The following is a 22,463-nucleotide window of genomic DNA, read 5'->3' as shown; positions in this document are numbered from 1 at the left end:
TCTTCAACTTTTTGTCTCACATCTCCAATTGGCTTCCATCTATGTTCAAACATTTTTCAAGAGTGTTAAGTTTCCTCTTCTTAGCCCTTGTTACAATGTATTTTGTTTGTGTATGGAAATAATATTTAGTTAAAGATGGAACAATTTCATATACTAGTTCCATCTCAATGACATAGTGAAAAGGAAATGAAGTTAGAGGAATTCTTGTGGATATGGGAGTCACGGAAATTGTGGGGGATGTTTATGGTACTGGAAGGTTAATGGTTTTAGTGTGTTGTTCAATTGACTTTGTCTCTTTATCAACACTCTTTTTAACTGTTGAATGAATAGCTTCTTGTTGATATCTTTCATCAATCTCCATATCTACATTTTTTCAATGTCTTTTTTGGATTGTAAGTCTCCTTGGATGCATTCTTCAGGATGTTCAAGGACAATAATGTCTTTAGGGAAGACATTCTGCTTGGTTACTTGCTCTTTGCTTCATGTTTCTAGTCCTTGACCTCTATTATTATCATGATTTATTTAATGATTTGACCATGTTGTCGTTGTTCTTTAACATTAACATCTTTGCTAGCCTCTAGAATCGTTGATTGTTGGACTGTAATAGAAACATCAGGCATATTTTCAATTTGATTTTTTTGAAACTGTTAGGAAGAAGATGCTAGTTCTAAAAGCAGTTGAGAAAAAATAACTTCCAGAAATTAAAAATATTTGAAATCTTTAATGATAATAGAAGACAAGACAATTTTTTGCTTGAGAAAATATTCATAAGTGTTTTCTCTAAATGCTAAGTTTTTTTTCCCTATCCTTAACACTCAATTTTCCTCTTTCAATCACATGATCAAACCTATCACTTTTATCAAAACATCATCAAAAGGAGGATTCTGATGAGTAAAAGTTTATATCGCTTAAAACCTTATAATGGTCATCTATCATTCCACTAGGGTCATAAAAAAAAGGGGTAATGAGTGAAACCAAATATTTTTAAGTTCTTTAGGTTCATTGAATGCGTGGTCTGTGTCCTTCAATTTTATTCTTCTAAACATAATCAAAAAATTTCACCAAATCTTCTTATGAAGTTTACTCATTTTTTGTGCATGAACATTTAATGTTGTTTGATTTTCTACTTCTCTCGGAGAAATTATTTCAGGACTCTACCTTGGCAATACATGTGGACCAACCTCACTCCCATATATTCTGATATAGGAAAACAACTCTTCAATGAACCAGTCTCATATTCGATCAAGTGCCTCTTTCAACTCTTGTCTAATCCTTGAAGAAGCACTGCCAAAGAGGACTTCATGTAGAGGGATCATTACATAATTGCAAATGTCATAAAAATGAAATTTATAATTACTTTCCCATAACACTGAAGCATAATTTTGAATGGGAAGCTAATCGTCAGTGGGATAATTCCACTTCATGAGAGGAAAGGAGGCAGTGGAAATCACAATGTCTAGGAGATAAGTAGACATAAAAAAAATGTGTTTATAGCCTAGAGGGCATGAAACTACTAACGTCAAAGCATCTCTCATGTTTTGAGACAGAATGCCATCCCAATTGAAATGTTTTGAGTCATGGTGGATACTGTGAATCAATGACAACCACTGAGTTTTGCAATGTTCAATGTCCTTTTCCCATATAATATAGACAACATTTTGATGATGAACCTAAAAGTCCTTTTGAAAATAACAACAGGGAAATCCTTAGATGATTTGAGTTTGAAGCCATCTTTCTCTTCGTACAGCCAATATTCAATCAATTTATCATAATTTTTTCCACTTGGTTTAAAAATTGTCTTGTTGAAATTATCAAGAAACTTAGAAGTAAAGAAGGGGTTAGGAGAACTGATCTTATAAATTACTGAAAGGGTGTCTCACCTCCAGGATGCTATCACATTTCTATTGGAATATGTAATTGTGCATGTATGAATGTCAATATGAACCAAAATCCATTATCTCATGTCATAATAAGGAAATATTTTAGCCCTAGCAGCGACCATGTGTAATTTTGTCCTTCTATTGTTCTCGTATGGTGCATTTTTCTCCTTACTAGAACTTTCTGACTTTAGCCACTCCCTATTCTCAAAGAAATTATAAATTTCCTCCCATTTCATTGCACCTGTGTCTTGCATTCTGAAAGTGGTGTTGGAAATCAAAGCTAAGTTCAAATGATAACTTCCGGGCTCTGGATCTTCTACCTCTTTTAGTTTTTCTTTAATCTATTGAACTCTATACATTAAGGGAGGGGATTTGTTCCTTTTCCACATTTTATGAAATTTATGGGAATTAAAACAAATAATTAAGAATTTTTATGAAGGTCAGTCCAATTGAATAAAAGGAAACCTTTTGAAATATCACCACTTACCAAAAGTTGCAGGTTATAGAGAAAACTGCAACAATTTAAGTTGAAGTTCATGTTTTTAGGTTGTGTCTTTAGAGAACAATTGACATAGGAGGTTTAATAAAAAACACAAGGGTTTGAAAGTATTGTACATCAAGTTGTTTAATTCACATAACGTGTAATGAATTTCAAATTAATGTGAAAATACATCTCAACCATTTTTCGAAAAACAAGGAAAGATCAACATCACAGTTGGGAAAACCTATATTTAAAACCTACAATGAAACTAAATAAATGACTCATTTATTAGAAAAATAGGAAAAAATTAAGAATAATGAAAGGCGCTCCAGTGAGAAAAAATATTATTTTATTCATAGATGGAGGACCTAGAAGTTGGGTAGTCAAATAATCAGAGGTACTTTGAAAAATTAAATAGATTTATCGGTTCCAACGCCAACTCAAAACTGAGTCAGGGCAAGGTCTAGGTTTGAGAGTCAGAGGAATTTTCAAGTTGAGAGGTCAGAGCTTGAGAGATGAATTTCTTTTAAAAATAATCATATGTCCAACTTCTCAAAATGAGAATTGATATATTTAAAGAGGTCAATAAAGGGGAAGTGAGTGGCCAATCCTTGCAATGAAAAAGGATCGTCGAATGAATCTCATAGCTGGGATTGAAGCAAAGTTGGGTCAGAAGAAGCGCTACAAGGTGAACAAAAACACAACCTCCTGACCTCACGTTGTGGGCCCAATAGTTATTCAACAGTTCGAGGTGCATGGAAAAGAAGGAAACGGGGAGAAGGAGGCTTGACTCCCTATGCCATGTCGAGCCCAACCTACCAACCTATTCTATTGGGACTCGTAGTGGGATGTCCATGACCCTTACTAGTCAGAGCTCAGATAATGCTTTTGTTTTACAACGCATAAAGTGATATAACCCTGACTCCCAACGATGTCATGCACAAGAAGGGGAAGTACATATAAATTTGTGTAAATATTCATAAAATAGTATAAAAAAAAAAATTGTCCACGTATGTCCCAAGCCATCTACGAAATAATAAATATGATAACATGTGGTCCTTATCATGCGTTGTATTAATTCAACACCACTACAAATGGATGATCTGACGACAGTCCACCCTCCTCACCGTACACTCTATCAACTCAAGACCCCTCCAAATGGACAATTTGGTGGCTCAAATATCATTGTGAAATAAGACGAAAAGCACTCTGAACCAATCAGAATGTAAACAAATATAGTAAAGAAATAAAAAAATATATTTAATTTTTTTATAATTTTTACTTTACATTTTTTTTGTTTAACTTTTTAGCCAACAGAGACCCGACCTCCCGAATTTATGTTTTGGGCTCGGTAGTTAATTGACAGTCGAAGGTGCGTGGAAAAAAAATAAAAAGGGAGAAGGAGGCCCAATCCTGGACCTCCCAACCTGTTCTGGTGGGAGCCGTAGTCGAGGTTGATTATAGTCGGGCTCGATAGCAATTGAGGCACATTAAGCAAAAGCACACACCATTCAACCCAAACTCGCAACTTGCTTCCCTTGGGAACCACAAATATTGTCCTAATGGAATGACCTAAATTGTAAATGGTGTAAGCTTATGATATGTGTCTATGATTTTTTATTTATTTTTCAAATTTCTCATCTCTTTAGATAAGTTTTAAGAATGAATATCCTATCGAGCATTAACAAATCAATTTGGTGCAGTTGGAAAAACACACACTAGGAGAGTCACATGCTTTTAATTAACTGTTTCTTTTGACGGTACAAATTCAATTGCAATAAGTTTTGCAAAGTTGTACAAAGTTTTTATCAAGTGTTAAATATGTAGGTAATTTCATTAAATGAATGAGATTGCATAAAGTTTAGTGAACATTGCAGTACAATCCATATTTTAAAAAAATTGATATTTGTTTATTATTATTATAATTATAATGATATTACCATGAATTTTTGTGGGTAGATGTCAATAATAAATTACTAGTCAAATAAAATAAGTGAACATATGAACTTGTTGCACTACATAATCCGGCGTCGGGAGTCAGCAGTGAAACAATTTGGCGAAAGGAGAGAAGTCTTGACCCCTAACTTGCTTTAGGAAATTTTGGTTGTGGCATAATTGTTTGTTTATTACTGTCACACTCGCACTACCCCCAAATTAGGCCATTGATTTGGCTCAAACAATTATGTTTTCACTACATGGAAACTATAAATAAAATAAATGCAAATATTAAAACACCATTAGTAGTGAGGTTCTACTATATTAAATTTCCTTGAGATTTTGTACGGACAATTAATAATGGCTCAGTCAAGAAGATGGATTGTGTAATTAATGCAATATTGCCTCTATTTACAATGTTAAGAAAGAAAATCCTAATCATTGTAGATTTTGAAATCCTTACTCATTGGAGTCATAATTAATTTATATGTAATTTATAATAAAAATATAAACTTATTTTTAAGCAATGTAATAACAATAAAACTTATGCTAGTAAATTCTTTACTAGAAATATTGTTTATGTTAACTAATGGTTTTGGAAATTTTATTATATATGAAAAATGTTCAAAGTAGCATATAAAAAAAATAATTTGTTTATAAAAATAAATAGAAGTATAAAGAACAATTAATAATAATATAAATTGCAAAGTATGAAAGCATTCATAGAGTCCAAGGACTGTGTTACCTTGACACCCTTTTTGCCTATACTTCTTCCTTTTTCCCTATACCAATCACCTAAATAATGCAATAGACACAAGGTTTTGTTAAAGGTAAGCATTTAAATGTCTTATTCTTCATATTTGTCTATATCCCTTATTGTTTTGTTGAAGTGTGCATTTGGCTACGGAATTGGCCTATTTCTACAGCTAATCCAGAGTTCTGTAGCTATCTCCTTTGTTAACAGGGTTTAAATTCTCGAGCTCAGCCAAGGAAGATATGGATGAATGAGGAATGATTCCCTCATGGACTTTTTCCTATTCTCTCAGGCCAATCCTTCAATAAGAGCGCATGACAACATGGTCAACCTCAAAGTCAACGGGAACATTATTGCCGGGACAGAGACTGAGTTTTCTCAAAATCCTATCGATTTTCATTTCCAAATAGTAAATCGATTATTTAGGGATATAATTTGATTTAGTAGGAGCGGAATAAATATATATAGGATTGAAACTCTCTTATTGTTATACAGAGAAGTATTATAAAGGAAATGGTTTCTTTGTGTTTTGTGTGCACGCCAATACATGTAAACTTTAAGAACATCTTGTTATACTTGTTTGTGAGTAATAGACTTGGTTTATGTTTCCATACTGCGATGATTGGAGATTTTCAATTGTTTCATGGAGGGCCCCTATGACCAGTACAGGTCTTTAACAAATTTCACATAGATTTCCTTAATTACTTTATCGTAGGTGCTCTGTTCTATGTTTGAAATGCAGTATGATGGAATTCATAATTGAATTGTTATCTGCATAAGAAATTTCCTTTGCTTTATACCTATATTAATCCTATTATTTCATTTGCAATTTATCTAGTACAATTTAATCATTTTCGTTGCTTTCTACCTACTATAGTCAACTCTTTCATTTTCATAGCATAGTTGCTTTCTAGTTTATTAGGTTTATGACTTGTTTGGATGAGTTTGAATAAGCAAAAGATTCAAAATCATTTTCTTGACAATTAAATCTAGACACCATTCATTTACAATCTGATAGAATAGATCTCTTGCTTGAGGAAGCTCTTTTTCTTTCCTACAAAACAAAAAAAAAAACAAAACAAAACCCAACACGGACATACAAAAAAAAAAACCTTACGGCTCGAAGTTAGCTTTAGCCGGAAACTAAATATTTTCCTCAATGTTTCTAGTTTCCGGAGATCACACTAAGGTGCAATAGAAAAGAGCATACACATGAGAAAAATTCTTCCTTTCTGTTTTTGATTTGCCCAGATCGCACAGAGTCGCGGGGCAAAGAGCATACGTAGAAATGAAAGGTATAGACCCGGTAATAAAAAAAGCTAAATAAATCGAAACCGAAATAAACAGAGAGAAAATAATTGTAAACTGCAAATAAACATTGTATACCTCCAGATCTTAAAAATGACGAGCTAGGGCTACCGGAAACCTTTTCGCGTGAAACGAAAGGGGTTCCTCAGTGAAACAGATGCTCCTAATACAATAGAGTAGTCCTCTTGGCCCAAAAGTAGTTAGAAATAGTAGATCTAGGAAACGACAGTCGGATGCAGTTCTACCGGCTTCAGATTTGGATCACCAACGGACGCGGCCCTCAAATAGCTCTGATACCATGTAGGAATTTACAGGGTAAGTTCCTCAGACAGAACACCAAAGGACACCGCTCACAAATAGATCACAGATCAATACACCAGCATTTTGACGTGGTTAAAACCCTCAAAGAGGGAAACAGTCCACGGCCTGAGCCAACGCGGCCACTTCGGGCAATTTATTAATAAAAGAATGAAAATTTACATAAGCTTCTCTCATGGATGGTTGACCTACAAATGACCCTCCATGCTCTTTAAATAGATATCATGGACAAATCAAGTGTTAAGCCACGGATGAAGTGTCGGTAATACCGAGGAGAGAATGAACCGTCGGATCACTACATATCGTAACCGTCGGATTGTAAGTTACAAAATGTACATAGTAGAGAAACACACTTTACCTAACTCTATGCTAGACCAAGTTATACTTAACTATTTCCTATGTGTCGGAATATCCTAAGAAAGGCTACTTGGTCTAGGGTATTCTTGGCACCTCGAAGGAGCTACCATCCCCATTGGAGCCAATTTTAGTGTCAGTGTTTCGCATTGCCATCAGTGATCAAAATCTACTCTTTTGCATTTCATAGTAGGAGTCTCATACTGATGATTTTGCATTCCATTAGGTCATGGATTCACTGATGGTAGGGTTTACTTCAATTTTCCGTCATGATCTATACTTACTGATCCTCTTCCATATATTTCAGTCATGGCTCATGTTCCCTTTGCAATTCATTTCATTAAGTCTTAGGGTTTGGTCTCATTAGGTTTTAGGGTCCCACCATGGTCAAATCCAATAATTACATGCTAATAATGATCAGTAAGGACATGATGAGGCCAATAATGATTAGCAAAGCTATAAATTATCATTTTGAAAACCTAATGTAGTTCTCACCTGAAAACTTGTTTTGAGGTGAAAACATGGTATTTTGTTTTTATCTCCATTAATGATGTAATTTTATGTTTTCATATGTAATATTGGTTCCCAGCTGCTCCTAAACATCTTGTGATGTTGCCAAGCACCTGCCACTACAAAAAATTAGGTTATCATGAGCACAAGTCCACCTACAAATGCAAAAGAGAAGAAGCACTAAACCCTAATTTCCTCTCCAACTGAGCTAGGGTTGGCTATGGGATCAGAGATATCTGAGCAGAGGAAGGCATAAGGGATATCAGAAAGTGTGAGGCCATTTCATATCATCAAACATCAGGTCTTCATCATTTTTCAAGAAGTCATTCCAGGGAACAAGCCATTCACCACACATAAGGGACAATTTTTCTTCAAACTGTGTTTCTGAGTGAGAAAAGATGAATTTGACAACAATCAGAGAGGTTTTTGTTCATCATAGACAGAAGAAGAAAAAAATCCTTCACTTTTTACACAAGTGTCATGGTTTTAGAGAAATGGCAAAAATACAGTCGCTACAAGAGAGTTGATGCACTTCCGGAGTGACCTTGCGAAAATAAATATTTCTCCTAGCTGGAGTTAACAAATGACTTACATCATGAGTCAAATGATAACTAAACAGAAATAGCTTTCCAATGGGCTATCCTTAGCTGAATTTGGAGTTCGGGAAGACCTCCAAACATTGACTAAAACAACACTTTGCATTTTGGCATCCTCATTCTGCACATTTTGACCAGTCTTGGGAGATTGTACCTTTCACAGGAAACATGAACTCCAAATTGAAAAATTCAAGATGTTTTCGAAAGAATACTCAAAAAGATTTCCAATGAGCTATCCCATGCCCAATTTGGACATTTAGAAGGTAGTCACAAGTTGTCCTAAATTGGCACTGCGCTTAGGGAAGGAGGCGCTGCACTTAGGAAGTTTTTTGCCAGGTTATTTTTGAACGGGCACTACACTTAGAGAGTGGCACTGCGCTCCTATGTAGTGGCGCCACACTTAGGATAGCCAACCAATAAATGCTCCAAAACTTCAAATTTGTGAAAGATCTCCTTCAATTCCACACTTGGAAAGTAAGTATTATTCATCTCCTTGCAATTTAGTTTGCATACGTAAACATTTTCATAAGTTTCCACTATCCATATAAAACCCTAACCTTCATTATAAAACATTAGTTCTTTGGTTTTCCCCACCACTCACCTCATAACTAAACCCTTATCCCCACCACTGTTATCACATTCTACCACTCAGTTATCACTCCCTTAACCCTCTCCTTCTATGTTTTGCCCATAGCTTCACTAACACCCATTCCTACAAGCCATTTCACATACCATTCATCCCATACATTGTCAAAATGGTGCAAACTAAGAGAGTTAACTAAAACATGGATAGAGGAAGTGATTTTGAGTATGATGAAGAGACAGCTAGTGATAGTTCTATGGAGAGACATAGGCAGAGAAAGCCTCAAAAGAGGGGGAAATCATAAGATAAGACCCCACCAGTTTAAGAGAATTGCAAGATTTCCCACTTGCAGTCTCTTGTTTCAGACACCATGGATATTTTGAATTCTGCGAAGTAGTGGAGAGGGTCTAGTTTCATCATGAGCTTGTTAGAATTTTTGTCGATAACTTGCATAGCTATGAAGTGATAACGGCTGGAGTAACTTTCACAATATCACCATCTATTATTTATGAGGCACATAGCCTATCACTACAGGACACGGAAACAAAATTTGCAACGTGAGAATGAAGAGGATGAAAGCTAGGTTGAGGAGAGCATTAGAGGGCAAGAAAGAGAAATATAGACACAAAATGTTGGTTGAAGCAACTTTGGCCAACCAAAGTACTTGATGTTGGTGCTCCATGCCAAATTTGGGCAAGTTTTGAGAAGTTTTTGTATTTTTGAAATTTTTGAAATTCACAACACAGAAAATTTATCTAGAGGTGGCGTTATGCTTTTTCTTGGGTCATCCATTGTAGAAAAAGTTGACATTTTTGGATTCAAAATGATGAGGACATGCACCCTGGAAATTTTTAGAAGTTTTGGAGCAGATCTAGTCCACCAAAAGGTCCAAAAACTACCAAAAAATGACCTTTCTACCTCTTTTGGACACACAAAAGCAGTCTTGGGAGATTCAAGTTTTGAGGAGGCAACTGACCTCCAAATTTAGAAATTCTAGGTGTTCCAGAAACTAGACTTGAATACGTTTCCAATGAGCTATTAACGGATTAATTTTGCTAAGGGGAAGGCCTCCAAAATCAGGTGGAAATCGACACTGTGCTTAGGACCAGTGGCGCTGCGCTTAGGGTCATTTTGCTCAGGGAACTAAAATTCGACTATTTTCACCGTGAATTTGATTTCTCTCTCCTCATGGATGATTTCACTGATTTAATTGATGAGCATGGCATGTAATTGTAATAGTAAAATAGTTTTAGAGGGTAGAATCATTAGTTAGAGTTGGTTTTGAGGTAAATGATTCAGTTTCCCCTCTTTTAGAGGCAAGTTGTTTGACTGCCTATATTCCAATTCTTTGTTGGGAAATGGTTGAAACAACCCCTCTTCTCATGGATTCGACCCCTGAAGGCTAGGATGAGTAGTTTAGATGTCTATATTATGTGTTTTCTTGGTCATTTGATGGGGTTGGAATCACTTGGATGCTCAGAGCTTGATTGTACACCATTGTAAGCAATTTGGCAAGGAAATTAATAGGAATTGCAGCTATTTTTATGGGATCCATGTGGTATGGTGATTTTTCATAGTTTATTCCTTTTTTATCAGTTGTTTACAGGTGTTATGTATGCCATAATCTATTTCACTACTTGTAATTGAATGATATCAAGATAGATAGGTGGAATCCATTGTTTGCAATGCTCTACCTTGGGAAATCATTTAGTATTCTATGTTTTATGTTGTTTGAGAAGGACCCATGACTGTCACATGCCCTCCTTAGTTCCTCAGTGGTCTTAGATGCCCCACCTCACTAAATTTCAAGTGCTAAATCCTATACCAACCTTGCCCAAAAGAACACCCTGCATTTCTGACCTAATTTCCCAGACCCTACTGCCAAGCTCCATATGATCTAGCAAACATCATCAAATCAATCAAAACTTTCTGAGCTACTATACCTAGCCTAAAATCCCTATCTGATCCAGTCATTTTGACTGAGATCCTAAGGAGAGATCCCTCTCACAACCTTGTAGGGCTAGCTATAAGGCCAAGCTTGGTTTGTGGTTACCCTGGAAGCTTTCCTTCTTCAACCTGAGGCAAATCTGGGTGATAACATAGTGGCGACCATACTAGGGAACGTAGTTTTATGTTTCTCAGCAAAATGTATAAACTTCAGATCTGATTGCTGATGGTGGATAACAATCAGACACAGGAAGGTTGAAATCATTCCCATGGCGACTCTAAATCAGTTTCGAGATCAGATCTAAGGACTTCACTGGAGGATGAACCTAACCAGTAGAAACATGAAAGGACAATATGGAAGGATCAGGTATTCAATTTGGAATTTCGTCCGAGACATTATGTTATTTGTTATAAATTATTTCTTCTATTTTCCTGAGAAGATCAAGAAGGCTTTACAAAGTATATTGTATTTGAGAAAAGATTCTAGACCTGCATTTGATTCTTTCCCTTTGAATATTGTGAATACAAAATATTCGCATGCCTTTGATCTTGATCAAGACCCTTCCTTCGAATCTTATGATGACCGTCTTCAAACTAATGAGCCTAAAGAGACCAACACTGATTCTACAACTTTTGTATATACCCCTATACCTTGTAAAATTCTAGATAGATACAAGCCTCTGATTTTACCTCCTATATCCCATGCTTTCCCTAAAAATCATCACCTATATCTACCAAGATTTCACGGTGACTATGACATATCACTGTTGAGAGACATGTATTGAATTTTGAGTCTTTTCTTGAACTTTTTGAAGTTTATGAAGAGGATGTCAATGTTAAGATTTTTGTTGTTTCTTTGGAAGGCAAAGTCAAGAGTTGGTTCAAAACCCTGCCTGATGAGAGCATCTCAGATTTCTAGTAGTTTTTCAAAGTTTTCCTCGACTAGTGGGTGGTCAGACAGAACCCTTTCTTGATTCTAGAAGAATATAACCAATTGAAAAGACTGCGAGGCGAGATAGTACAATAGTTTTCTGCCATATTTAACCAAGTTTATTGTTCGATGCCTATTACTATAAGACCTCCTCCTTGATCCGCTCACTTACACTACCCAGAAGCCTTTGATCCGGAAATGGAGTTTCAGCTGAGAGAAAGGAACCTTGGAACACTTGAATAGATGTAAAATAGTGCAGTAGATGTAGAGGCTAATTTGCTAACTAGAAGGGAAAAGTTGAAGGAGGAAGAGATGAAGAACATAGATCCAGAGGAATCGACATCTTTAAAGGTAAAGCTCGACATTTTGGTAAGTGAAGTGGAAGAGATGATGAAAAAAATCACCACAAGGAATGAGTATGATGTTCAAGACCATGGCTCGCTGATTGAAGAAGAACAAGTGGCTGATCCAAAACATTTTCTATCTTATCCCAGTTGTCATAGATCTGATAACGTTTGTTTTATAGATCATCTTGGAGAAGAGAGATCTGTTGATATCACATGTATTTTTGATGATGTGTTTAATAATGATGATTTGCCTCATTTTTATTAGTATGATGATGATTATGTTCTCCAACAGAAGCTAGTCTTGCAGACAAATCAGTAGCTCGTTTATGGAAGGAGGAAGTTCACTTTCAGCAGCTCGAATACAATGATCAACTGTTTCATATCAGCTATGGAAGTGAGGAGGAAAGTGCAGCAAATTTTGAAGTAAGTGAAGGATCTTTGCCTTTTTGTTTTCCTTCGTTTCAGTTCTTCAGAGGCAACTTTCATGCAATCAGAAATCAACCGTCGATAAGTTTTTATCTGGACCATCTTGAGGGAAATGAAATCCTTGTTCAAGACTACTCATATCTAGATCTACAGCCTCTTAATGCCATTGAATTGTAGGTTGCAGATGAAGACTTGGAAGATGGAACATATGATAAAATGATGCAAGATGATTCTGTACTATTATGTTTTGAATCATTTCAGGTTTTGACAAGAATTTTGCATAGTATATCTTCAAATGAGCAGCCTCTAGAAAATCATGCAATCTCATTGGAACCAATAGAAAATGGGTTGCAACAGTCTTTCCAAGTTTTTGACGATCCAATAGTTGATGTGTTGGATGATGTCTGCAGTTAAAGTCCTTCTCCATTTGCTAACTATGAGCCTGAAAGAAGTATTGATACAAACTTAATTCGACAGCCGATTTCTTTATCATTTTCAGCAGGAGTCTCGTCACAAAGGTCAGATGAAAGTTTGCATTCATGGTATAAGGAGAAGAAAAGTAATCCATTTGATGAGCTAAGTCCCAGTGCACATGAATTTCAAGATCCTTATGCAGTATTTTTGGAGTCAGATAGGGAATCTATATTATTCAATGTGGGAAAATTTGGATCTGTTTACAAGTTTTCATGGGAGTTGCATTTCAGTAGTTTTCTCTTCTTGCTCATAAACAAGCACTTGTGAGAATTCCAATAGCAACCAAAATGCTTACTTGGTTGCATTGGTTATTTCATTTCACTTGATTAGATGATGAATGGAACAGTTAGAGTAGGTTTTATTGAATAATCTCCATTTTGAGCATCTTTTCTAGTTCGTCAGTTGCGTTTTAGTATTGAGTCAGTTTTTAGTTGAGTAAAAGTCAGTTTTTGTCGTCAAGTCATCAGTTTTCAGTCATGCATTACAGTTTGAGTTTTTGACTCCATTCCCAATGGATAAGGCTACTTGGTCTAGGTTGTTCTTGGCACCTCGAAGGAGCTACCGTTCCCATTGGAGCCAATGTTAGTGTCAGTGTTTCACACTGCTATCAGTGATCAAAATCTGCTCTTTTGCGTTTCATAGTAGGAGTCTCATACTGATGAGTTTGCATTCCATTAGGTCATGAATTCACTGATGGTAGGGTTTACTTCAATTTTCCCTCATAATCTGTACTTACTGATCCTCTTCCATATATTTCAGTCATGGCTTATGTTCCCTTTGCAATTCATTTCATTAAGTCTTAGGGTTTGGTCTCATTAGGTTTTAGGCTCCCACCATGGTGAAATCCAATAATTACATACTAATAATGATCAGTAAGGACATGAGGTGGACAATAATGATTAGCAAATCCATAATTTATCATTTTGAAAGCCTAATGTAGTTCTCACCTCAAAACTTATTTTGAGGTGAAAACAGGCTATTTTGTTTTTATCTCCATTAATGATGTAATTTTATGTTTTCATATGTAATATTGGTTCCCAGCTACTCCTAAACATCTTCTGATGTTTCCAAGCACCTTCCACAACAAAAAATCAGGTTATCATGAGCACAAATCCACCTGCAAAAGCAAAAGAGAAAAAGTAGTAAACCCTAATTTCCTCTCCCATTGAGCTAGGGTTGGCTATGGGATTAGAGATATATGAGTAGAGGAAGGCGTAAGGGATATCAGAAGGTATGAGGCCATTTCATATCATCAAACATGAGGTCTCCATCATTTGTCAAGAAGTCATTCCAAGGAACAAGCCATTCACCACACATAAGGGACAATTTTTCTTCAAACTGTGTTTCTGAGAGAGAAAATATGAATTTGACAACAGTGAGAGAGGTTTTTTTCATCATAGACACAAGAAGAAAAAAATCCTTCACTTTTTACACAGGTGTCATGGTTTTAGAGAAATGTCAAAAATACAATCGCTACAAGAGTGTTGATGCACTTCTGGAGTAACCTTGGGAAAATAAATATTTCTTCTAGCTGGAGTTACCAAATAAGTTACTTAATGAGTCAAATGGTAACTAAACACAAAGATCTTTCCAATGATATATCCTGAGCTCACTTTGGAGTTCAGAAGACCTCCAAACATTGACTGAAACAACACTTTTCTTTTTGGCAGCTTCATTCTTCACATTTTGACCAGTCTTGGGAGATTGTACCTTTGTCAGGGAACATGAACTCCAAATTGAAAAATTCAAGATGTTCTGGAAAGTATGCTCAACAAGATTTCCAATGAGCTATCCCACGCCCAATTTGGACATCAAGAAGGTAGTCACAATTCGTCTTGAATTAGCAATGCGCTTAGGGAAGGAGGCGTTTCGCTTAGGGCAAGGCGCTGCGCTTAGGAAGTTTTTTGCCAGTGTATTTTTACACGGGCTCTACGCTTAGAGAGTGGCACTGTGCTCCTAGGTAGTGGCATCGCACTTAGGCCAACCAACCAATAAACGATCCCAAACTTCAAATTTATGTCAAATCTCCTCTAATTCCTCACTTGGCAAGTAAGTATTATTCGTGTCCTTGCAATTTAGTTTGCATATGTAAATATTTTCATAAGTTTCCACTCTCTATATAAAACCCTCACTTTCACTATAAAACATTAGTTCTTTGGTTTTCCCCATTACTCACCTCATAACTAAACCCTTATCCCCACCACTGTTATCACATTCTACCACTCATTTATCACTCCTTAATCCCCTCCTTCTTATGTTTTTCCCATAGCTTCACTCACACCCATTCCTCTAAGCCATTGCACATACCATTCATCCCATACATTGTCAAAATTGTGCAAACTAAGAGAGTTAACTAAAACATGGATAGAGGAAGGTATTTTGAGTATGATGAAGAGACAGCCGGTGATAGTTCCCTGGAGAGACATAGGCAAAGAGATGTTGGCATTATGATTCAAGTGTTGTCCTTGATGGCAACTCACTCAGAGGTTGGTACAGGTGTTCAGAGGTTGGTACATGTGATGGCAACTTAATCAGAAGACAGATCTTAGTACAGCATGCCAAGGAAGTTCATATACGCAGGTTCGTTAAGCTCAAGTCGCGTGTACACACTAGTTGGATTCAGAAAAAGCGCGTGTATGTGGAAAAGTACCTTTTGGTCCATGGTGGTTAGTCCTTGGAAGTTGTGCCTATGATTTCGGACCATTGTGTCTCGACGGGCGTGTCGATCCCTAGTTTTGAAGTTGATGGTATTGTGTTACTATGGTTTTGGCTCTTGGTATTGAGCAAGGCCTAAGGCTATATAAGGAGAAGAAGATCATTAGGCAAATACATCTTTCGACAAGGCTTGAATATCTAAGAGAGAAAGAGATCTGATATGCAGGTGCTGGGTTGCTTGATCTAAGCCAAGGAGAGATCACATCGGTTGATGGAAGACTAGATCTAAGGATAGATCAGGATCTAATGGTTTGAAATGCACTATCATGATATGGGTGATTATGCGTATTTCTAGATCTGCATATTGTCGCAATGTTATGTTCTGGGTCTAACTGATGTCTGGTACAGCTGCAAATTGAGAAAATTTATTTTTAGATCTGTACGCAGGTTGGCTTCGGCAAAAGCGCGTGTATACGCGGGTTTTGCTCATTGAAGTAGCGTATATCTTTTGAAGCTTGATTTTGGGTTTACAGTGGGGTCTGACTGTTATTGCAGAGTTCTGTAGTCTGCTCTGTGTTCTGGTAACTGGTGATTGACAGGGCTCAGTGGTTCAGTGATTCAAAGTTTGGTTGTTTTATGCTTCAATGATCTGTTGTGAAAATTGAATGAATTGGGGTCTACAGATTGTAATGTTGTGCTTCAGGAATATCCAGTCTGAAAATGTATGAAAGGTGGTACCTGAAGGAAAGAAGATTGTAGGTCAGCACCTACGTACTAGTATCTTGGCTAGTACAAGAGCAAAGGGGGTTGGAGCTCCCTTCCAAGGAAGTTTGGAGAACGAGAGAAGGTTGTAGCCTTCTGCAGGTTGTAGCCTGCGTACTGGTATAAGGCTGCACCAGTACAAAAGATTGTAAACTGAAGTTTCATATTAAAGAAAGATAGAGACAACTTGCAGCAGGTGGTTTTCACCCACATTGGGTTTCCACCTTACATCTTGGTGTTCATGTGTGTGGCTTTTGATCTGTTCTGTTATACTGCACCTGTTTACTATTAATGTGGTGAATAATGTCCTGATGAACTTAACTGAAGAATAAGCTAACTAAATTATGAGTTTTCTTCTTATACGCTGTTTTGTTTAGTCATAGTAGCGTGTACACGCTGGTTCACCTAACTGAAGTAGCGTATATGTTTCTGAGCATTGAAAAGTTTGATTGATCTGATAATACTGATTCACCCCCCCTCTCAGTATTATTTCCAACAATTGGTATCAGAGCAGGTCCTTCAGAGAAGCTTGATCGCTTGAAGGTAGATCATTCATCATGAGCAACTACGAGAAAGAAGCATCAATCAGGCCACCGATTTTTGATGGGACAAATTTCAATTATTGGAAGGTAAGAGTTACTGCATATCTTCAATCTCTTGGTACAGAAGTTTGGAACATTGTAGAAACAGGCTATGCTTTTCCTTCAGCTACTCCTACAGATCCAGCTGAGAAAAAGCAGTATGAAACAAATGCAAAAGCAGTCAGTACTCTATTAGGAAGTATATCCCAAACAGAATTCATGAAGGTCATGCACTTCAAATCAGCAAAAGAGATATGGGACAAAATGATCACTAGCTATGAAGGAGATGAACAGGTAAAGCAAGCTAAACTTCAAACTCTCAGGATTCAATATGAGACTCTCAAGATGTATAATGATGAAAGTGTGGCTAATTATTTTCTTCGGGTAGATGAGATTGTTAATTGTATGAAAAATTTGGGTGAAGAAATAAAAGAGACTATAGTAGTTCAAAAGATTCTAAGATCATTATCCCCCAAGTTTGAATCTAAAGTATCTGCAATAGAAGAAAAAGAAAATCTCCGTGTTCTCACTATGTCTCAGCTACATGGAATTCTAACTGCTTATGAAATGAGAAAGGGAGGTCCATCTGACAGAAGGGAAGCTGCTTTTAAGGCATCAGGAAAAGAAGATTACTATGAAGCAAGCCATGTTCCAGAAGAAGAGGAAGAAGAATCAAATTTTGTCAGAAATCTTCAAAGGGGTTCTGGAAGGTTCAGAGGTAAGCTACCTTTCAAATGCTTTGCTTGTGGAAGAGTAGGTCATTATGCTGCAAAATGTCCTTATAAGGATAAAGGAAAAGAACCTGCTAGATGGAACAAGAAACAAAGTGCAAATAAGAAAAGCTACTACACCCATGAAGATAGTGATGGCTTATCAAACAGTGATGAAGATGAACAAGGTAATAAATATAAGCTGTTAATGGCATTTGAAGATGATGATTATGAGGATGCTGTAGATGTGGATAATCTCTATAATGAAATTACTAGACTCAAGAGATGCATAGAAGAAAAGAGTGTGATCATTGATACTTTGCAATTTCAAATTGATGAAAAGGAAAAACATCTTGAAAAACTAGAAGGTGAAATTGTTGGTCTCAGAAAAGAAATTGAGAAAACAAAAACTATTAATCTTAAGTTTGTCAAAGGATCTGAAACTTTGGATGAGATTATCAATGTGCAGCGGTCTCCTCTAAACAAGACAGGTTTGGGCTATAATGGAGAAACCTCTCAAGCATCCACCTCAAAAAGTTATCTTGATGCAGCAAGAAGAAATGAGCAGAAGAACAATGAAGATAATCAGGTAAAGCAGGGACGAATTACAAACAGAAACTATCAGGGACAATCCTTCTTAAGGGTGAACAAAAGCTACAACCAACCACAGGTAAAATCCTCTCAGTTTGGCTCAAGAATAGATGAAAATAGAAATTACAATCAGTTGGCTGGTAGATTCAATAACCGCAGAAGCTTCTTCAATGGACAATGCTTTTCTTGCCATAACTTTGGTCACAAAGCAGCTCAGTGTGTTGCATATAAAACAATCATGACTAGGGAAGCTCAAAAACAAAGAAGTATGACAGGGATTACAAAGAGGACCTATAACAACTTTTCGGTTCTTGAAAATGAAGTTGAATGTTCTATTTGCAATAATTTTGGTCATAAAGACTCTGAATGCAGGAGCAGGTTTCAGGAGAAAAAGGAACAAGCCACGAGCACCAAAAAATGGAGAATAAAGGAACCTCAGACAGAAAGATGTGGGATAGCTTTTTATGCAGAAGGACAGGAAAATCTATGGTACATTGACAGTGGATGTTCGAAACATATGACAGGTGATAAAGAAAAACTTGAATCTTATTCTACTTTAGAAAAGGGAAAGAAAGTTTCTTTTGGAAATGATACTCCTGCAACTATAAAAGGAAAAGGTATTGCTCCTTTGAAAGAAAAGGTCAAGGCTGGAAATGTTTTGTATGTTGATGGATTGAAGCATAATCTACTAAGTGTCAGCCAGATGTGTGATCAAAAAACCGAGGTTATTTTCAGATCGAATGGATGTCTTGTTCGTGATCTTGATACAGGTAAAACAGTTCTCAAAGGCAAAAGAACTCCAAATAATCTGTACATATTTGAAGAAGGACAACAACAATGCTATCTTAGCAAGGATGAAGAGCACTGGTTATGGCATCGAAGGTTGGGACATCTAAGCTTCTCACAAATAAGGAAAGCATGCAAATATCAGGCAGTTCGCGATCTTCCAGATATCAAAATTCCAGACAACACCATATGCAAATCTTGTCAGTTTGGAAAGCAAACCAGAACTAACTTTCCAGAGAAGGAAGGATCAGCTAGCTTGCCTCTTGAGCTAGTCCATACAGATGTATGTGGTCCATTTAGGAAAAGGACACCTCGAGGAGAAGAATATCTGATATTATTCATTGATGATTTCTCAAGGTTTGTTTGGTTAGGGCTTATGAAGCACAAAGATGAAGCATTCGAAAAATTCAAATCCTTCAAAGCATTGGCTGAAAATGAATCAGGACACAAAATTAAGTGCCTCAGATCTGACAGAGGTGGGGAGTTCACATCAAATGAATTTTTCGATTTCTGCGATGAACATGGGATAAGAAGAGAATTCTCTACAGCTAGAACTCCTCAGCAAAATGGGGTTGTGGAAAGAATGAACAGAACTATCCAACAAATGGCTCGTGCTATGCTCGATGAATCAGGTACTCCTGCAACCTTCTGGGGTGAAGCTGCACATGCTGCTGTTATTATTCTTAACAAAACAAATGTCCGAGTAAACAGCACTCAAACACCTCATGAGCTTTGGAGTGGTAAAACTCCTTCCGTGAAGCATTTCAAAATCTTTGGGAGCAAATGTTATATTAAGAATACTGATGAGCAACTTGGCAAACTTGAACCTAGAGCAGATGAGGGCATTCTTCTTGGTTATTCTCCACATAGCAAAGCATACAAGTGCTACAATAAAAGACTTGGCAGAATTGTTGACAGTATTGATATAGTGGTTGATGAGAAGGGATATATTCCTAGGCAAGTTCATCATGAAGACATTGAAGAAGATGAAGGTTACTCTCAAAGGCGAAATGATGAAGAAGAAGAACCTCAAGAAGAAGAAGAATCTCAAGAAGAACCAGAGGAGCAGACAAGAATAGAAGAGAAGACTCCATCCAGATATGTCCAAAAGAATCATCCAGAAACTCAGATTGTGGGGCAAAAAGAAGCAGGAGTACAAACAAGAAGGACACTTGCAGAAGCTTCAAGCTACTTGGCACTACTCTCCTCCACTGAACCACAAAATGTGAAAGAGGCATGCAAAGATGAATGTTGGGTCAAAGCAATGGATGAAGAACTTGAGCAAATCGAAAAGAACAACACTTGGGAATTAGTTCCTAGACCAAAAGATAAGAATGTAATAGGAACAAAATGGGTCTTCAAGAATAAATTAAATGAAAATGGAGAAGTAATTAGAAACAAGGCCAGACTTGTTTGTAAAGGGTATGCACAGCAAGAAGGAATAGATTTTGAAGAGACCTTTGCTCCTGTGGCAAGACTAGAGGCCATCCGAATGTTCCTTGCTCTCTCAAGCTTTCAAAACTTCAAGGTATTTCAAATGGACGTGAAATCAGCCTTCCTGAATGGAGACTTAGAAGAAGAAGTATATATTGAGCAGCCAGATGGCTTCATTCTTGGGAATGATCCAAACCTTGTATGCAGATTGAAAAAGGCACTCTATGGACTCAAACAAGCTCCAAGGGCTTGGTATTATCGGTTGGACAAATATCTTCACCAACAAGGCTTTTCAAAAGGATCAGCAGATAGCAATCTCTATATAAAAGTTGAAAATAACAAATTGCTAATTCTTGTTGTTTATGTAGATGATATTATTTTTGGCAGCAATGAAGAGACTATGAGTCAAAACTTTGCCTTGGTTATGCAGAAAGAATTCGAAATGTCACTTCTTGGAGAATTGACATATTTTCTTGGATTGCAAATCCAACAAAATGAAGGAGGTATCTTCTTGTCTCAAAACAAATACCTCAAGCAGATCTTGAAGAAGTATGGCATGGAAGAGTCAAAGCCAGTTTGTACACCCATGGTTACAGGATGCAGCCTCAGTGCAAATGATGAATCAGCAGCAGTTCACCAACCCACTTATAGATCCATGATTGGGAGTTTGCTTTATTTGACAGGTACTCGACCAGATATTACACATGCAGTAGGAATGGTTGGAAGATTTCAAGCCAACCCAAAGGAAACTCATCTTCAGGCAGTCAAAAGAATCTTCAAATATCTTCAAGGGACCCAAAACTATGGCTTATGGTATCCTAGAAATACAAATCTCACTCTTCATGCTTACACAGATGCAGATTGGGCTGGAAGTGTGGATGATAGGAAAAGCACAAGTGGTGGTGCTTTCTTCATGGGTTCCAGATTAGTATCTTGGTTCAGCAAGAAACAGAGTTCGATTGCCTTATCTACAGCTGAAGCAGAATATGTGGCTGCGGCATCTTGTTGCACACAACTTCTTTGGATGATGCAGACCTTGCAGGACTTTCAAATCACTTGCACTCCACCAGTTTCTATCTTATGTGATAATACAAGTGCAATCAGCATTTCAAAGAATCCAGTCATGCACTCAAAGACCAAGCACATACCAATCAAGTACCATTTTCTCCGGGAACAAGTGCTTGAGCAGAAGGTCAAGTTGGAGTATGTTCCTTCTAAGGAACAAGTTGCTGATATTCTCACAAAACCACTGCCCAGGGAAACTTTTGAATATCTCAGACAAAAGCTGGGAGTAGTTGATGCTTCATCCTGCTGTTGAAGCTTGTCTGTTCTACAGAAAAGTTGGTATACGCAAGTTACGAAGGTATATACGCGTATACACGCGGATTTATGCTGGGAAAGTCGCGTGTAAGGTGTACGCTTGTTGCAGGATTATATCCGCGTACATACGTTGTTTCATGCAGGAGAAATCGCGTATATGAAGTTCTGAACAGCAAGGGCAAACTCTGGAGTTCTGAACAGCAATGGGTATGTCAGAATTCTTCAGGCACGGTTTCAGGGGGTGCAGCAGGCACAGGTTCAGGGGGAGCAGCTTAAAAGTCTCATAAAGCATTGTTGGCATTCAGATGTTTTGGTTGTTGATTTCAGGAAAAGGAGCTCAGAAAGAAATCCCGGTTGCTGATCTAAAAGATGTTTATCATATGCTGCTGGTGACTTTCATAAGTCTTGGTCTAGATCTGTTGTCTCTATGTCATGTATCTCTCTTGCGATGTCTCTTTTATGGTGTCAAGGTCATGTAACGGCCTATGTTGGTTTCCCCACTATGCCTGGGATGATTGATGCAATGTGATTGGTTGTCATATGTAAAATTTTGATGTATACCCACTTGGTTGGGTGGATGAGTCAATTTTTGTATATTCTCACTTAGTTGAGAGATGGATGTATGTATGAGTCCTAAGTGATAGGAAGGTCCTTTATGATGTATAGAGTCATGTTCTTCTTGAAGAACATCTTTTGCAGATCTGGCCTACTTTCAGGGGGAGCATGAGTCAGCCAAGCAGAGGTATCAGCATGTCCTCAGGGGGAGCACAGCCCTTTGCC

The sequence above is a fragment of the Pinus tabuliformis genome, chromosome 5_2 (genome assembly GCF_031772625.1).
Source record: "Pinus tabuliformis cultivar Carrire ecotype Pingquan chromosome 5_2, CPIR1, whole genome shotgun sequence".
Classification (NCBI taxonomy): Eukaryota; Viridiplantae; Streptophyta; class Pinopsida; order Pinales; family Pinaceae; genus Pinus; species Pinus tabuliformis.
This window is presented reverse-complemented; position numbering follows the sequence as displayed.